Below are 19,274 nucleotides of genomic sequence, written 5' to 3'. Positions count from 1 at the left end.
GTTCTCTGAGAAAAGAGAGATGATGAACAGATGGTAAGACTACGGGAAGAGGTATTAAAGTTTCGTTTTCTGACGATCTTCAGTATACTTACTTCGTTGAGATTAAAAAAAACCTAACTCCTAGTTACAACTCAAATGTCTGTTGACAAAATAACTTCATCTATTTCTGCATACCATTTTTGCTAGATTTCTGTCCCTGAATGCTATTTCATGAACGTTCCTTTGACAAATATTTTAAGGGCATATCATGTGCCAAGGATGGTTTTGGGATTTGGGGACCCAAATCAATATGGTCTTTGCTGCCTACTTAGGTGAGGGTGCGGGTTGGACAAAACCATCAGTGTGGGGTGATGATGTCTCTGATAGAAGTAGCAGGTGTTACAAGTAGATCCTGTGGGAATGGGGGGGGAGGGCTGAGGGTAGGGAGCTTCCTGGGAGAAGTGACTTTGGGGGTCTGGGAGAAGGTCTTAGCCAGGTGAAGAGGCTCCAGGGGGGATTCTAGGCAGAGAGGAGACTGTGTACCTGAGCCCAGAGGCAGGGGCTATTGCGCATCAAATTCTCTTGAGCTCTGGACAGTGGGGGAGGGGTGGAGTGGGCAGCAGGGATCCAAGCATACGGGCTCTTTCTGAGGAGCTTTGACTTCATTCTGTGGGTAATGGGAAGTCTTTGAAGGGTTTAAGCAGGAGAGTTTACATCTCTTCGAGTCACTTCCACTCCATGATGGAAGTGGCCTTAGAAATCCTTCAGATCCAGCCCCCTTTTTGTAGGGGGTGAAGCTGAGACCCAGGAAGAAATGCTGTTGTCCTTCTTACTACCATTGTCACCAGCTGGTGTTTATCGAGAGCCGATAGACAGCAGCCCTGTCTCTGCCTCTGCTTCCTCTTGCTCAAAACAATGCTCTGGGGAGACTACTGAGACTATCCCCATTTTACAGAGGAGGAAACTGAGGCCCAGAAAGATGACATACTTTGCCTAAGGTCACTTGGCTGGCAACTCCTGAAGCCAGTATTTGAACAAGGTCTGTCTGGCTTCACAATCTTAATTGTACATGCCACACAAGCTTCCATAATTCATAGCAGGGCTGGAATTTAAACGCAGGCTTTCTGATGTAAGTCTGTACTCAGGCACCAGCTGCATGTGGCATATAGCAGGTTCACCTGCTTTCTTAAGAGGTGGGCAGCAGACCTCACACCATTGGCCATGTTTCTGCTCACTGTGTGCACTCCTTTGTCATGGCGATGCCTCTGAATTTGCCACCTATATGTCCTATTCTTTATATATTCTCCTTATATATCTTTCAGGAAGCTTATAACACTGATACGGCCAATGTTAGTGTTCTGAGGAGGACAAGAACTGAAGTCAAGAAAGCTCGGGTGGGGAGTTCTGAGCGGCGGGTTAAACGGCTTTGTGGATTCCCAATCTGTTGGCCTAAGGACACTGGCTGGGGCCGTTCCTGCCCCAGTAGCTGAGCTGGCCTGTCCCTTTTGACATCAGTAGTCCTCAGGACGAGGACCTCCCAGAGCCAGCCACTGTAGGGCCAGCTGTCCCCTGGGACTGGCACCTTTAGGTTTTTAGGGGGCTCGTGGCTGCTGGGCCTGGTGAAGTCCCAGCCACTTGTCATTGCTTCCCAGCTAATGACCTCCTGGCCTGGCCACATCTCAGCTAATTTCTGCAATTAGGGAAGCTTGTTTTCAGAGGCTGAAACAGGAACTTTTCTGAATTAGCTTTTATGGTTCAGAGCCTTTAATTTGAGATTTAAAAAACATCATAGCTCGCCAAAACCAAATAAACTGCAGCTAATGAAATTCGCAGAAGTTCTCAGAGAATGCTTCTTACTGGTGCTCCTGCATGATTTATTGACAGCCGGTTGTAAAAACAATCTTATTAAAGGTCATAATGTTGGGTAAAAAAAAAAAGGCCTTTAATTTATAGCATAATTAGGCTTCCTCCAATAGCTTTGCTTGCCACGCTGTCACTTAGGGCTCTGAGGAAGCACTTGGTGTTTTTCATTATATCACAGCAAAGGAGATCCATGCTCCTAGAGGGCCCACTGACTTTCTCTTTATGGCCCTTTTATTGCTGCTAAAATAGTCAAAACAGGGGGTTGATTAGAGCCGACTGATGCCTACTGATTATGGGAACACCTCTCGTGGGGGGGAAGGGAGAAAAGGTGGGAGGGGGCTCGGGACCTCAGGACATGCCTCCGATGGAAAGGGATGAACTGTGAAAGGAGTGTGAGCAGGCTTCCTGGCTCTTCCCCAGACGCTTGTGGATTGAAGGCTGACCCCAGGCAGGCGGGGCTGGGGTGATAAAAGGCAAGTGGAAGGTGCTAATACCTCGAGGAAGAGACAATCCCAGGGCAGGATGTGTATGGGAATAAGAACCTTAAAAATGCTAATGGCCCCAAGGTGGGGAGCAGGCTGGCGGTGGGTGGTGAAGGAAGTGGCACCAAGGAGCAAAGGTCATGCCTGACGCTGGCCCTGTAGACGGCAAAAGGGAGATTCGGTATTTGTGGGGTGAGGAGGAGAGCGTGTCCTGGTTCCCCCCATCCTTGAGCCCCTCACCGAGGGGTGTTTGGAGCTTGCTCTCCAGGGTTGTGCTTGTGCGATGGGGGCCCCGGGAGGGGTGGGGGGAGTCCCACGATGGGGCACAACATCAGGGATGTGTGATAATGGCCAAATCTGATCAGAGATGCCCTCTCCCCATCCCCCAAGTCTTCTCTCCTTCCCCAAACCTGAGGCTCTTTTTAGGAGCTCAGAGTTGCAGCTCTGACCACAGAAAGCGGCCACAGCCCTACCCCAGCCCACCTTCTCCCCCGCTCTGAGCCCTGATCCCCCACTGCCAGGCCAAGGTCCGTATCCTGGACCTGCCTTAGCTCTGCAGGCTGTGTGTGTGTGTGTGTGTGTGTGTGTGTGTAGAACGGACTATCCTACTGCTAGTATGGTATGGCCATCATGATAGGGATAGGGATGGGAGCCTGTGCTGTTAGTTTGGTATCCAGTCTGGGCCCTGGTTGTGGTCTGTTGCTGACTGAGCAAGAGAAAGGGCAAGGTGACTGTGGGAGGCTTTGGTCTGCCTCTCCTGAGGCGCCTTTTCTGTCTGCTCTCCCAAATATTGCAGGACCCACCCTGCAGTGCTCCAGGACCCACCCTGTCCCGTCTCATCCTGTCCTGCCCCAGCTCTCGTCACTTCTGAGTTTCTCAGCCATTCAGGTTTATCCAGAGTCCTGCATGCAACTGGTGAGTACATCCCTCTTTCCCGGCATTGGTCAACTTTCTGAGGGCCGAGGAACCCCATTTCTGGCTCCTTGAGGCCGAGGGTGGGACCTGTGGTGATGTCACCTAGAGGGGTGGCAGGAGCAGGGAAGGCTCGCCGGCTGGGTGCTGTCTGCCTGTGTCTACCCCAGACGGGGCACAGGGGAGAGCTGAGCTGGGAGACACTTGCTGTAGCACCTGCCAGTTTTCTGACGAGCTCCCTCGGATTTTGTTTTCCCAGCTGTAACTCCAGCCTGAGAGAGAGGGGGTGTCTAGGAGCGGGTCATGGCTCATGCAGTGAACACCGTCAACACCTACCATGTGCCAGGCACTGTGCAGGAAGGTGGGCTTTACCGGAGTGAACTTAGGAAGCATCCAGGCTGAGAGAGGTGGGTGAGTGACATTATATAATTAATTATATTAAATGCCACCTGCTGACTTTTCTCCAGGGGACAAGGGAGCACAAAAGAAAGAGCAGGTGACTGCCTAGTGTGTGCTCATCAGTGACGGCATGTGTGAGAGTGTGTCCGAGGGCATGCGTGTGCGTGTGTGGTCTTTGAGCGTGTAAGTGTATGTCGCTGTGATGTGAGCGTGCAAGCGAGGACATCGGCGTGAGTGATTGTGTGCGTCCGCGAATGTATTTGCGAGGGTGCAGGCACCTGTGTGATGCTGTGGTGTGGGAGTATGGGAGTGGGTGCACACGGGGGTGTGTCAGTGATACACGGAGGAAGCTGGCCTGGGGACCATCGGTAGCCTTTGCGGGAGGTGGAAGTGCCCAGAGGAGGGGTGGTATGTGCCAGGCTGTAACCCCGGGGCCAGCACAGCGCCGCCACGCGGGAGACAACCAGCACGCATCTTCTGAACGGACCCACACCTCCCTTCCAGTGCAGGGAATAGCATCTGCTCAGTCAGCCTCAGCTGTGCCTTGATTTCTGGTCAGGAGGTCTTGTCCTCTTGGACGAAGAAAGAGAGCAGAAGCTGTTTTCTTCTAGATGTTAGCAACTAAGCCTGGAAGGTAAGAGGACAAATTCTTGAAATGATGAAGTGCTAGTCACATTGCCCCCTTTAAATGACCGTAACCCAAGTCAAGGGGTTGTAGTTAAAAAAAATTTTTTAACGTTTATTTATTTTTGAGACAGAGAGAGACAGAGCATGAATGGGGGAGGGGCAGAGAGAGAGGGAGACACAGAATCAGAAGCAGGCTCCAGGCTCCGAGCCATCAGCCCAGAGCCCGACACGGGGCTCGAACCCACAGACGGCGCGATAGTGACTTGAGCTGAAGTCGGACGCTTAACCAACTGAGCCACCCAGGCGCCCCTAGGGGTTGTAGTTAATTTTAATTCGCTTCTAGAAACTTTTTTAGACTTGCTAAATATTCTCCAATTTTGTTGGCGGGGGGGAAAAAGTGTGATTAAAAAAGGAATCTGGCTTTTCCATGCAAACTTGTGCTGTTAGGGTGTAAAACCTGCTTGGGTGGGGTACTGGCACCTGGATCCTGGAATTTCTCCAGACTGCCTCCCCCATCCCCCAACTGGCCTGCCCCAACCTGCAGTTTCTCTTTCTGGCCTTCCCCGCTCCAGCCATCCCGCCCCTGGGCTTTGTGTCTCAGCCTCAGTTATTTGTCTTATTTCCCTGATTGACAGCCCACTTTGGAATCACATTTCCAGACTGACCTCTGCCTTCTCCTACAGAACACAACTCTGGGACTTAGCTCGGGCCTCATGCTCTGAAACCCCACCTTCCCTGCCCCTCATTCAGGCTCTTAGCCTCTGGGCCATGGGCTGGGCACCCCTAACCAGCCTTCCAGGGTGGGGAGAAGGCCAGACACTAAGTCAGAACGAAACATGCTGGGGTCTCTTTAAAAAAAATCTAGTTTCTCCTTTGGACTCTTCTACTTATCTCATCTCTCCTTAGAAGCTGGCAGTTATTCAACATTTATAAATTGAAGATAATCCCATTTCCCGATGACTCCTGGCAGCCCAAGGTTTGGGATAGAAGAATTTTCATCCCAGTCTGCTGTTTGCAGAGGAAATAACTAAAATGCCTCTATTTCTCAGCTATGGATTTCTAAGGTCTGATTCTTTCCAAATAGATTTCTGGGCATTAAATCCTTTAATAATGGCAATAGTCTCCTATCAGGTTTTAAACCCGGAGGACAGTTGTTCAAGACACATTTCAAGTTACAAATTGTAGACAGCTGTCGGTCAAGGCCTCCAGATTGTGGAGCAGTGGTGATTTTCTCCCCAGAGACCCTTCCTTTGCTTTGACCTAGGGTGAGGTTGGAATTGGACTCAAAGTTAGGGCTGAAGGCAGTACAGGATTGATTGGAGGTAAATGTATAGGTTATTTTGTTATTTTATTTGGTATTAGCATAGGGTTAGATGAGTACTGGGCTGGAATTCAGATGGTTGTGGAGTTAGCAAAGAGGATAAGGGTCTGAAAGGGTTTGGGTTAGGATGTGGTTTGCTGTTGGTATTTGGGATTAGGGCTGGGTCAGTTGCTTTGTTGAACTCTTGGAAGCTCATCGGTGGGGCTGAGGATTATGCCACACCTGAATTTCCATGCTCATTGGGACCAAACCCTTGGTCCTGCTATGAAATTTTGGGCTGAATAAGATAAGGCCTTCCCCACCAACCCCTCCCCCCTGCCTAGAGTGTTTGGTGTTGAGAGATGTCACATATGAACTCCACAGTAGCCTCCACTGAAACCTGGTAAAACCCAATGTCGGGGTGTATCTCTTTTGGCTCTTGTGAAGGCAGGAGGGCAGGTAGAGGCAGGGGGCCCTGATGTTTGTTTGTCTTCTTGTCTACCCCAGGTAGCTGGGGTAGGACCGTGGAACTCTGGCTTAGGACCTGAGGCACAGAGTCAGCTGGCTGAGTTCTAGGGGCCCCTGTGGCCAGAAACACATCCTACCTGCTCTGGCACCTGGTGTCCAGCTGACCAGTTTTCTCCCATTTTGATCACTTTGAAGAAGTACCTGGGAATGGCAATCATTTGGTTCTGTTCCTCTGCCCCCACAAGGCAATAAGCAGACATCATTCTAGTGCCTTTATGGGCTATTTCTGTGAAAGGGTACCAGGCAAACAGGTAAAGAGCCCACATGCCCCCACACACACTGCCGAGCCATCGGCAGACATCATCTGGGTCTGAATGCTGTCCCTTTTGTTTCTGCTCTTGCCGAGGCCACCATATCCCGTATTCTAGCATGCTGACATGGCCCTAAAACCAACCACCACATGCCTCTACAGCTTTGTTCCTGCTGCTTATTGGCCTGGAATGCCCTCTTCCCCACTCTTCTCTCCAGGTACCTAGAGAGTCCCCTCATCTTCCAAGATGCAACCCTTGTGACATTCTGTTGCACTTATGGGTTTATGGATTAAATACAGGAACAGTGTCTTATTCACAGTCTTCCCAGCACCTTGTCCAGGGGCTGGAAAAGAGTGGACACAAAATCAGTGCTTGTTGAAAGAATGAAGAGCAGGGAAGACCAGGCCATCAGGCTGATGAGTTATACTGGTTTTATTAAGACTTAGGCTATTTTATAGAGCACCCTCAACTCCTCCCTAGCTGAATTCCATCCGTCTTTTTCCTTCCTGGACACCATAACTTTATCGTTCTGAAAATACAAGCGTCACTTCCCTGACCTTCTCTCCATTGTGGTGGCTTAGAGATGATGCAAATCCTTTGACATTTGTCCCATTGAGAAATGGGGTCCCATCCCCCTCCCTTGACTCTGGGCTGGCTCTGGTGACTTGTTTGGCCAACAGCATGCATTGGGAGTCAATGTCTGGAATTTCCAAGGTAGGTCATAAATTTCCCAAAGCTCCCATTTTGGTCTATTGGGACACTCTCTCTGAGCCACCATGTAAAAAGTCCAGTCACTCTTAGAACATGCTGGTGAAGCCACTAGATCAATAGTCTCAGCTGAATCCAGTCCCAGCCAGCAAATAATCAGAAATGTGGGCAAAGCCATCTTGGACCCTTCAGACCAGACCAGACCATCTGTTGGCTGATGCCACTGAATGACCTCCATGAACACCTGCTATCCAGAACCACATGCAGCTTCCTGAACAGACCAGGGCTTACCTGCACTTGGGCCTGTGTATATGTTTTCCCTCCAGTGGGTCATCTCCTTCCCAGGTTTGCTCTGCTAACTGCTGCCTTGTTCTCAAGACTCCTCAACCATCACCTCCTCATGGAAATCACAATCTGGGTTGGGGCCCTTTTTCTGGGCTCCTGTAACCACCCCCCCCCCATGCCTCCCTCTCTGTGGCAGCACAGTCACAGTGCACTGTAACTGTGTACTTGTTTCTTTTGCTTCTGGTTCCTGAGTTTTGCAGGAAACAGTGTCTTTCATCCCCTCGGTTTCTTCATTTAGAAGTTTTTGATAAAAGTTTGTTGATTGAAAAGTTAATAATTCTAGCTTGATAATGCTTGCAAATTTAGTAAGCATGCCAGCAATATTCTCATGCACATCACTAATAAAAAGTTTGAACAAGGGCACCTGGCTGGCTCAGTTGGTGGAGCATGTGACTCTTGATCTTGGAGTGATGAGTTCGAGCCCTACACTGGGTGTAGAGATTACTTAAATAAATAAATAAATCTTAAAAAATAAAAAAATAAATAAAAAGTTTGAACAGAGGGAAACAAGGGTGAATCCTGAAGCTGTTTATATCTTCAAACTATCCATACCATTTCTTCTTGTCTATAATGAGCAATTTCACCAAGAGCTTGAAGCAATATAGATAAATAATGTCAAATTCCTTCTCCTAATCTGGCAAGAGTGGAAAGTCTATGAAAAAGAGTGAAATATGGGCGCCTGGGTGGCTCAGTCAGTTGAGCATCTGACTCTTGATTTCTGCTCAGGTCATCATCCCAGGGTTGTGGGATCGAGCCCTGTGTCAGGCTCTGCATGGAGTAGGAGCCTGCTTAGTTCTCTCTCTCTCCCTCTGCCCCTCTCCCCAGCTTGTGCTCTCTCTGTCTTCTCTAAAATAAAATTTTAAAAAAGAGTGAAATTAACTTGGCAGGACAGAGGAGCCTTAGGGAACCCACCCTGCTCCCAGAGATCCTGGCCTTCCTTTCCAAGAACCCCAACTGCTCTTTGAAAGACGTCCCATCTCCAGTCTGTCTCCCGTGATTTTCCCATTACATTCAAGCCCTATTCATCATTTCTCAAAGAATGTCTGGGGATTTCCAAATCCAAAGGGATTCCTTTTGGTTTGAGTGTTATGCTCAGAAACTGTCCGTCCCTTCCCAGGAAGGGATACAAAGAGCTCATAAATCACACCCTGTTCCCACAGCCAAGCTCTGGGCATCTCTTTATACCTTCTGATGGAGAGAGAAGCATTTTGGAAAAAGCAATGTAAAGGGTGGGGGTGGGGGTGGGGCAGTGAGAACTTGAGGAAGGAACAGACCTTGAACAGACCCCTTTTCCCATGTCCTCAGTTTCCCCACCTGTCGACAGAGGGGATTGGAAGAGTCCAAGGGTTAAGCAATTTTTCCTGAAAGAAAATCTTTGGTCAGTAGCTTTTAACCATTTTAGGGGTCACCAACTTCTCTGGGAACCTGATGGCACGTGGAAACTTGTCCTGGAAATTTACACACACACACACACACACATGCGCGCACACACACACACACACACACACACACACACACACACAAATACACACATATGTGCTCAAAGTCTGTGCCAGAATCTTGCCCGAGATGGATAATCCAGTTACCAGTATTGACCTCTTCTGTTTTCAAAAGTCCTAACTATATCTGCTCAGCTACAGAAATGCAGCATCTCTCCCAACCTGCATGATACACTGAAGTTACAGGACTATTTCATCCATAGGTTCTTATGAGTCCCTGGATGTTACAGGTGAGCTGACAGATCTCCATTTAGAGAAGCCTCAGACTTTCAGGACCTCTTCATGTAACTTCAGCTTTTAACTCAGTTTACAAATATTTATTCTTTCTTATTTGATAAATCTTGCCTAGAATATGAAAGTAAGTTTGGATTTGCCATACTCACTTCTCTTCCATGGCCATTGACATCACTGCTCTGCCCTAAGTATATCCTCAAGAGTGGGTCCACACTTTCCTTCCTGTTCTTGGTATAATTAAAGGGGCCCTTTGTGAGCTCCTAGGATTTTTTTTTCTTCCTTGTCTTAATACTTTCTGTGCTCTTGCCTTCCTAGAACTCTTCAAATTTGTCAGAGTTGCTTTCCTTCTAGAAACTGAGCCCACTGGAAAGCTGGTTGGCTGTGCATTTTTAGATCTCAGGGAAAGTCCTTCTTGCTGGAGGCTGACCTCGAGGTGATTACCAGGAAGCTCAGAAGTTGAGCTCAGAGCCCCCTTCTTGTACAACTCCTTCTAGGGACCCAGGGGCGGGAACTCTACTAGTGCATCCATGGGATGATATGTTCCAGTAAAGTTACAAGCATCATGTATTTTAACCATGGTTGCTAAGAAGTCTGCCTCCTTCCGCTCTGATTGCCTTGCCTTCACATTTTTGCTTGTGTTGAATGGCCTTGGAGGGGTGAGAAGGTTTGTTGAGACCCAGCTAATGGGAAGCTGAGTCCAGCACGTGTTGAGTCTGGGTTTAGTGAGATGTGTGTATGAGGCTTCCGGTCACTCGCATGTGTAGTTAAATTATTGTCAGCCATCCACAGGGGGAAGGGCTTCCGGGGGCTTCTCTGCAGCACACTGTGCTGACTTAACCGGCACCTTGAGGTGCATGGCTGGAGACCGTGAACGTGTCTTATGGCAGCCCCACAGGAAATGTTTGGGGAGTAGAGGAGAAACAAAGTTTGGAATGTATGGAACCTGTATTAGTTTTCTAGCTGCTCTAACAAAGGGCCGCACGCTGGATGGCTTGAAACAGCAGAAATGTATTCTCTCAGCTCTGGGGGCCAGGGGGCTGACCGTCCCTCCAGATACTCTAGGGAAGAATTCTTCTTGGACTTCTGTGTCTCTTTCAGCTCTTGGTGCTCCTTGGCATGTGGCTGCGTTGCTCCATTTTCTGCCTCTCTCTTCACATGGCCTCCTCTGTGTCCCTGCCTTTTCCTTTCCTGTTGCTTTATAAGGACACTTGTCATTGGATTTAGGGCCCATCAGGATAATCCAGGATGATCTCAAGATTTAAAACAAAAATTTTTAAGTTTATTTATTTATTTTGAGAGAGACAGAGGCAGTGCGAGTGGGGAGGAGGGGCTGAGAGAGATGGAGAGAGAGAGAGAGAGAGAGAGAGAGAGAGAGAGAGAGAGAATCCTAAACAGGCTCCACACACTGTCAGCACAGAGCTTGATGTGGGGCTCGAACCCATGAACCATGAGATCATGACCTGAACCGAAACCAAGAGTTGGAGGCTCAACCGACTGAGCCACCCAGGCGCCCCTCAAGATCTTTAATTTAACACCTGCAAAGACATTTCCTTTAAATAAGGTCAAATTCACAGGTTCAGGGGGTTAGCACAAGGACATATCTTTTTAGGAGTCACCAGGCAACTTGCTGCAGACCCAGAGGCTAGTCTAGCAAATAATTTTGCATTCTTCAGAAAGGTAAAGCTGTGAGAATTTGGTTCTCATCATCAGTGCCAAGTCACAGGGAAAATTCTCTCCTGCCAGGAATACACTCAATAGTAAATGCACCACACATTTTTCTTTTCTTTTTTCTGAGAAATGTGACTTAATCAGAATTCCTGTGTGTACAGAGCACACATTTGCAGCAGTGCTCCAAATAGCTAGAATGCTCGTCTGTAGAGTCGTAGGTTTGTGATTCTCATCACTGAATCATTATTTAAATGTCTTGTTTAATACTGACATCAGTGAGTTGCTACAACACTCATGATTAACCACTATAGTAAGAAAATCAACAACCTGGCTCATTGATACTATCAAGTCAAAGGACGTTTAGAATGAGTCTCTGTACAAGAGAACTTGACATGCCGCGAAATACCATAGCTTCTAGACGAAAGGATCTTGATAGTGGTTTTCCCGAATATGACAACAATCCTAAAAATTTATGTGACATTACCAATATCGAGTTATGAAGCTGAATTTTTTTCTAAACCATCAATAATAAAAAACAAATTTTGATTAGCCATGCTGGGGGAAAGACTGAGTTACTTTTCTGTGCTCTCTATAGGAGATAATGCCACAAAACCTTTGATGTAAGAGGAAGCAATCAAAAAATACACACACACACACACACACACACACACACACACACAAAACCTAAAATACTTTTCCTAAAAGTATTCTAGGGGTGTATCGAGCAATTAATTAATAAATGTATGTTATTTTTCTGGGTTTTGTGATTGTGGTGTTTATCAGCATAAAATTTTTTCAAAATTTTAGTGTGAATGATTTTCTCATTTTAAATAAACATACAGTTTTGTATCTAATTTGTAATCATAAATTTATAAATTTGCCTTCTTAAAGGGTCATGGCTCCTCAAGTTATACCAGTCTTAGGATCATGTCATGGAACCTGGTTCACCCCCCTTGGTTTGAGCCCTTCACTTTGAGTGTCTTGAGTAGCCTTTGTCTTTCCTTTTTTTAATGCTTATTTAGTTATTTTGAGAGGGTGAGAGATAGAGCATGAGCACCAGTGGGGTAGAGGCAGAGAGAGAGAGAGAGAGAAAGAGAGAGAGAGGGAAAGAAAGAATCCCAAGCAGACTCTGGGCCGTCAGTGTGGAGCCCTACATGGGGCTTGATCCCACAAACTGTGAGATCATGACCTGAGCTGAAATTAAGAGTCCGATGCTTAACCGACTGAGCCACCCAGGAGCCCCAGGCCTTTGTCTTTCTTGTATCTCCTAGCTTGCCTTCTCCCCTGGCCCACATACTTGTTCAGATTGCTCTCAACCCAAGGACACTTGTGTCTCTGTGGTTAGTCTTTCAGTGGCACTTCTGCCTCTTTCCTCTTGCTGCCAAGGAGATGGTTGATGACTCTGCTCTTGTATCCTCGATGCTGCTGCCACCATCTTTTCAGGGTCACCAACATCTCCTTACTGACTGCAGTATTCTGGGCAGCTTGATCAGGTTCAGTGGCTTGACCAGCATGCAGTGGCTCCCCCCGGTCCTAGCAAGTGGTTCTGGAGTGTGCTTAGATCTCTTACATATACCTCAAGTAGTCTATGTTGAGCGTCATTTCCCCAAATGGTCCTAGTACGCAGGAGGTCCTAGTACTCCTGGTCCTAGTACGCAGGAGGGCCAGAGAAGGGTAGTGAGTAGGCATTGAATGCCAACTACGTTATAGTCCCTCTGTTGGGTATTTTTATACATTTCATTTATTATCATATACCTTTACTTAATCCTTACAGCAACCTGGAATTATAGATTATATCAATTGCACTCTTATAACCAATCAGAATCCAATCAGTTGGGAAATAGATGTTTTAGGAACTTGCTCAAGATTTCACTATTAACTGGCACTAAAGCTATATTTAGTCAAGGCTTGTCTGTTTCTATTTCAAGTCCACACTGTCTACTAAACTCTTCTGTTTCTGGGTTACTGTGGAGCAGGGGGACACAATTATTTCTCATATAGAACTGAACTGAGAGGGTCTTCCTCTTGAAGTTCTGTCTTCCATGGACTGTGGCGATACTCCACTGTCCCGATTCTTCTCTGTCTCCTTTCCTGCTGCCCTCCCCAGCGTCTTACCCTTGAGTTCTGTCCTCACTCATCTTCTCTCTGCTCTCTCTCTTGCCCATGTCATCTGGCCATGCAGCTGCAACAGTCACTTCTCGAGGACGACATCACATATAAAATTGTTAGTTCGTTGTCTGGTCCCAGCCACGGTCTTGTTTCTACTAGATTGCACCAGAAGAGGGTTCTGCTAGGATTTCTATCTCAGTTAACCATCATCTTCTTCTTTCCTTTCCAAACCATCTTCTCTTGAGTTCCCTTCTTCCTACTCACGTAAATTTTCACCCAGGGGAAGGCTGTCATCTTTGTCTTTTTCCTGTCCCTCACTCCTTTTAGTCTGTCCAACAAACATTATTATGTATTTCCTATGTACCCGTCACCGCACTAGGTGCTAGAAATTCACTGGAAATTCACTTGTTCAAGATAGACAGAGCCCCTACCTCAGGGAGCATATGCCGTAGTCTTAATTTGTTGATTCCAGCTTTCCTGTGTTTCAACCTTTGCCTTGTCATTGCCATTTTCCTGCTTCAGGTCCTGGCTGGTCCAGCCCTGGACTATGGCCATTGCCTCTAGCCTGTTCTTACTGACTCTGGTCCCCATGCAGCCCCTACTCCCCCTGCTCTTTAAGGAATCCATAACAAATAATAACTTCATCCTCTGTGCTGAGAAGGGCTGAGCACATTTGTCTCTTTTATGGTTCCTTGGGAAATCTCTAGCCCCTGGATGAGACCTGGAACTCCTTCTGGCTTTGTCAGTAGACATCCACTAGCCACTTCTGTGGATTATTTCTTCATCCATCTCATGGGGAGTCTGGTGAGCTTCAGTGCTCAAGGGTTACACTGGCCCTGTGCACTGGCTCATTCGAAAGGATCCTGAATAAATATCTTCCTCCAACCATCTCTCTCTAGCAGAATTCTCCCTATCCTTTGAGGCCTCGTTCAAGTGCCTGGCCCATTGTGAAGTCTTTCCAGATGAACTTCATGCCCAACCGAATGCCATTTTCCACTTGCAGAGCTTTCTCTTGGTGCCCCCTTTGGGGGGTGGGGCATGTACCATGCTTTGCCTCGCAATGTACAATTATGTCTTCCACAAGCTGGCAAACTTCTTGAGGGCAGGGGCTGCACTCTGCTTATTTTTAACCTTCTGGCTACCTAGCACAGTGCCTTGCTCGTAACAGCTGTTAAATAGATGTTGGCTGAATTAAATGTATTTTCAGTTGCTCTCCCTGTCTTTCCATTTTCCATCCTTGCCTCTACTCGCTGCTCCTTTTTCTTTCTTTTTTTTCTCTCTTTTTAAAAGTTTATTTATTTATTTTGAGAGAGAGAGAGACAGGGAGGGAAAGAGGGAGAGAGAATCCCAAGCAGCGTCAAGAGAATCCACTGCACTGTCAGTGCAGAGCCCAGTGTGGGACTCGATCCCATGAACTGTGAAGCCAGGACCTGAGCTGAAATCAAGAGTCGGATGCTTAACCAACTGAGCCACCCAGGCGCCCCTCTTTTTCTTTTTAAAGTAAACTCTGCGTCCAATGTAGGGCTTGAACTCATGACCACAAGATCAAGAGCCGCCCACTCTATTGACTGAGCCAGGCAGGTGCTCCAGCATCCTTCTTCTTGCTTTTGCCCTGGTGCCATTCTGCCTGTTTCTTCTCACATTCACAGAACACTGGCTCTAAGAGAAATTTTGATTCCAAGTCCAGTGTTTCCTATACTAGACTGATCATCGGAAATACCTGCTAGCTTTAAAACACCATTTTTATTTAAAAATTATATTGGGTATATCATATGAACAGTAGAGGGTACAAAGCTTAAGTGTGCAGCTGGATAAATTTTCGTACCCTTGTAGGTACCACCCATATCAGAATATGGAGCATCTCGAATATTCAGAATACATTTTCATGGATGCTCCAAGTTGAGATATACATATACATATATATATATATATATACATATATATATATACATACATGCATGCTGTTGTGTAGATCTGTAGTTTATTCTTTTTATTGTGGGATAGTATTCCATGGTACAAGTCTAGCACCATATATTTATCCATGCTACTGTATCGGTGGACATTGGGATCATTTCCAGTTTTTGACTCTTACGAATAAAACTGCTATGAACATTCTTATACATTTTTGTGGTGGACATATGCTATATTATTCAGAGTTCTCTGGAGAAACAGAGCCAGTAGTGTGTGTGTGTGTGTGTGTGTGTGTGTGTGTAGAGAAGGAGAGACTTATTATAAGGAATCGACTCACATGACAAGTCCCAGGATCTGTGTTTTGCAAGCTGGAGACCCAGGAGAACCGAACCAATGGTGAGTTCAGAGACCGGAGGACTGAGAACCAGGAGAGCTGAATGCTGGCGGGCTCAAGACCCAGAAAGAACTGATGTTTCAGTTTGAATCCAGACGCCCCAAAGAATCGATGCCCTCTGGTTCAGTGCAGTCAGACAGGAGGGGTTCCTTGTTACTCAGCCTTTTTATTCTAGTCAGGTCTTCAGTTGATTGGCTGAGGCTCACCCATATCAGGGGAGGCAATCTGCTTTACTCAGCCTACTGATTCAAAAGTTAATCTGAGCCAGAAACACCCTCACAGACACACCCAGAAAAATATTTGACCAAATGTTTGGGCATCCCTTGGCCCGGTGAAGTTGACACATAAAATAGCCACTACATATGCACTCATTTTTGTGGGGGTGTACATATTCATAGAATCAGAATATGTTTAGCTTTAAGAGACAGTTTTCCGCTCTGATGGTACCAATTTACACTGTACCTTTTTTTTTTTTTTTTTCCAGTAACAACTTCCCACGAGCAAGCTGTTAGTGTTCTACTTCCTCTACAATCTTACCAGCACTTGGTATGGTCAGACTTTTTCATTTTAGCCTTCACGGCAGTTGTGTAGTGGTCTCAGTGATGTGCTGGAACCAGCCTGTGTGGCTTGTAAACGTCCATTGTCTACATCGCTTCCTCATTATGCGATCAGCGAAGTCACCTTGGCGGCTTAACATCAGCCCTCATGGGAGTATTGACGCCAAAGAAAAGCTTTAATTCCTGGAAAGTTGCTTGTTGAATACCAGACAGAGTGCTACTGGTGATCATATGTCGCTGTGGTTTTAATTTACCTTTCCCTGATGAGTTATGAGTCAAGCTTTTCATATGTATATGGTCGTTCATTTATCTTCATTGGTGAAGTGTCTGTGTCTTTTTTTACCTAAAAAAAAAAAAAATCGGTTGTTGATTTTTAATTGTTCTTGTTGATTTGTAGGACTGTCTTCATATATGCTGGTCCTAGATCTTTGTAGAATATATATATTGAAAATATCTTCTCCCAGTCTGTTGGTTGACTTTCCATTCTCTTTTAATGAATGGACATTTATAGTTTTTTTTTTTTTTCAACGTTTATTTATTTTTGGGACAGAGAGAGACAGAGCATGAACGGGGGAGGGGCAGAGAGAGAGGGAGACACAGAATCTGAAACAGGCTCCAGCCTCTGAGCCATCAGCCCAGAGCCCGACGCGGGGCTCGAACTCACGGACCGCGAGATCATGACCTGGCTGAAGTCGGACGCTTAATCGACTGCGCCACCCAGGCGCCCCGACATTTATAGTTTAAAGGACGGTGTATCAGCTTCTCTTTCATGGATAAGTGTTTTTTATGTTCTCTGTAAGAAATCCTTACCCCAGTCACTTTTAAAAAATACAGTTTTGGGGTTCAGTGAATTAGTTTTTTGAGCATGGGATGCAAGGATCTGTATATTTTAAAGCTCCCTTAAGTGCACATGGCTTTTAAACACATTAAGTTTTCTAACCTTATTTGCAATGAGTGAAATGCGAGGTATAACCACACCGTAATGCCATTTTTCTCATCTATCACATTAATGTAAATCAAAAAGTTGTATAACACACAGTGTTCGCCTAAGATGGGAGGCACTCTCATGCATTGTCGGCATCTGTGTAAATAAGAACAGCGTTTATAAAGAGCAGTTTAGCAATATCCATTGGAATCGAATGAATGCACATGCCCTTTGGTCTGCCTGGTGATTCTGCTTCTAGGAACATACCTTACTGGTACTCAGAAATGTGTACAAAGAAATAGGTTACGTGGATATTTGGTGCAGTGTTATTTGTAATAGGAAAAGACGGGAAATGACCTAAATATCCATCAAGAGCCATGCAATGGAATACTAACCAGTCAGTAAAAAGGAGATAGTTCTATACGTACAAAAGTAAGTGGAGTGACTTACAAGCTATATAGTTAAATGTAAAAAGGACGTTGTAGAACAATGTGTTTAATTTCTTACCGAGTGTTTGAAAACGGATAGTTTATAAGCATATGTATGTATAGGTGTGTGCCCATACCTATACATGCTAGTGTATTCAAATATATTTATTGAAGGAAACAAGAAATTCAGCTACAAAAATAAAAATTAAAACTCCTCTTCAAATATTAAAAAAAAAATTCAGCCACAGTGGCAGGCACTGTGGGTGTTGAATCCGATATATACCTTTTCTGTGTATTGGCCTTTATAGACCGTGGGCATGTGTTACTTTTATATTTTTAGAGGCCCCTCCCCCCTTCCCCGATCCCGGCGATTTGGATGATCATCATATGTCTCATGTAAGGAGACTGGGCCCAGGGAGTTTGGGTCCAAGCACGGATTGCTCAGAACTGCTTCCTGAGAGTCAGTCATGCCCCCACCCTCACTTCCCTCTCTTCCCACACAGCTTGGCCTCTGGCTCACAGAACCAGTCTGTCCTGCACCATTTCTGTCTTCTGCCCAGGACCCTACAGCAAGCCACGAGCCAGACGCCCCCTCTGAGGGTCTGGGTGGGAGGGAGAAGCAGCCCCACGTGCTGGCCACCCGTCCCTCCCGCTCTCCCCAAGGGTGATCTATGGCTTGTCAGAGGTGTGGGTTCTCGCCACTTGCTGAATAGAAAGCTTCTTTGTTCTTGGGAGTGAAAATAACCCTAAGATAAATGTTGGGGCTGGAAGAGCCCAGGGAATGTTAGGCTCCAGCTGCCCTAAGGCTCCTCCCTGGAGCAGAAGGTCTGAGGTTAGGGGAGACAGGAGTTGGTTCCGGAGGGAGTATCATGGCCAGGGTCCTCTGGGGATTGTGAGCAGTGGTGAAAGGTGGCCATGGGCTCTTCTCAGATTCAACCCAGCTCCCAATACCTGCCTGAAAATTACTGCCATCGTGGGTAACCTCCTAACAACCCACAAAAACATCCTACCCCTTGTCACTTGTTGATTATGACATGACCAATCTCCCCATAACTCTCTTATTCCTCCTCACCCGAAGGCTGTCCCCTGTGCCTGTACAAAAACTCCCCTTTATCTTCATAAACCTGTTTGTTTTCCCATCCCCTTGCCTTTCTACTTGCCCCTCCACAGAACTGGATGTTCTCTGGAGCCTGCATTTCGTTTCTCTGGCTGTTGCTGAGAAAAGGAGGGACCCAGCTCTGCACCTGGCCACTGCAAACCCCATAAAGTTCATGGTATGACTCTTCCATGGACCATAACCTCCTCCCATCCCTAATCCGGCCCAGGCAGGACTGAGTTGGAGGATGCTGGATCTGCCAGGAGAGGAGAAAGGGGAGGGGAGGATTGTTTCAGGCTGTTAATAGTCTCGAAAGAAAGCCTGAAGACAAGATTGGAGTCTGTTTATTTTTCAGTCCCATTCCTAAGGTTCTAGAGAAAATATTTTTAACTTGGAACCTTGAGAGGTGGCCTAAGACCTTTCAAGCACCCCAGAGGGACAGAAACCCATGAGGGACAAGGGTGAGAATAGCATCAGGGTCCTCCAGGAAAGTCAAGGGCTGTGGTCCCCCTACCGAAACCCCAGTCCTGGCTCAGAAAAGTGGAATCTGGGCCGGGGTGGGGGCGGCGTGAGGGGGCTCCGAAGTTGCAGCCACAGAAAGGACTTTAGAGAACAACCTACAGCCCAGTTCCTCCCTTTTGATAAGCCTGGTTTGTCTGGCTGAGGCCTGAGGGGAAGGAGTGGGAGGGGCCAAGCAGTGGGAGGGGCCAGGAGGAGAAAGAGGATGAAACCCAGGAAGCCAATAGGACACCATCAGTCCAACTCTATCTTCTGGGTGAGAAAATAGAGGCAGAGAGAAGCTTGGGACCACGTCTCCAAGACAGCGACGAAGCAGCCTCTCTCCTGGTGCCTATGCTTTTGTTTGTTCTTGCTGGCACCTTGCTGGGGTCTGATGGAGTGGGTGGCTTTGGGACTGTCTGGACCTTAAGGACAAGCAGCACAAGATGATAAGAGGAACCCTCCCCACAGTGGGGGCTGGCACCCCCGCTCTGGCCCAGTGTCCTACAAGGCCTCCTACACCAGTGCCTCCTGAAGGCAGAAAGTGCCTCCTTGGATCTC

General features: G+C 46.9%; 2 long non-coding RNA genes across 2 annotated transcripts; one reads left to right on the top strand and one right to left on the bottom strand.

Annotated features, from left to right (window-relative positions):
• Positions 1–1,776: 1,776 nt before the first annotated feature.
• LOC147582359 (uncharacterized) lies at positions 1,777–16,105 on the bottom strand. The gene is made up of 3 exons (XR_015249016.1): positions 15,747–16,105; positions 4,129–4,262; positions 1,777–2,480 (listed from the first exon to the last, which is right to left on the bottom strand). It is a non-coding gene; the product is annotated as an uncharacterized LOC147582359 (long non-coding RNA).
• Positions 3,140–18,548, top strand: LOC147582358 (uncharacterized). Its single transcript, XR_015249017.1, has 3 exons — positions 3,140–3,239; positions 3,496–3,643; positions 18,290–18,548. It is a non-coding gene; the product is annotated as an uncharacterized LOC147582358 (long non-coding RNA).
• The last annotated feature ends 726 nt before the right edge of the window (positions 18,549–19,274 follow it).

The sequence above is a fragment of the Puma concolor genome, chromosome A3, assembly GCF_028749965.1.
Source record: "Puma concolor isolate L17-30 chromosome A3, mPumCon1.1.hap2, whole genome shotgun sequence".
Classification (NCBI taxonomy): domain Eukaryota; kingdom Metazoa; phylum Chordata; class Mammalia; order Carnivora; family Felidae; genus Puma; species Puma concolor.
The sequence above is the reverse complement of the archived record's forward strand: the minus strand, read 5'-3'. Positions and strand labels throughout refer to the sequence as shown.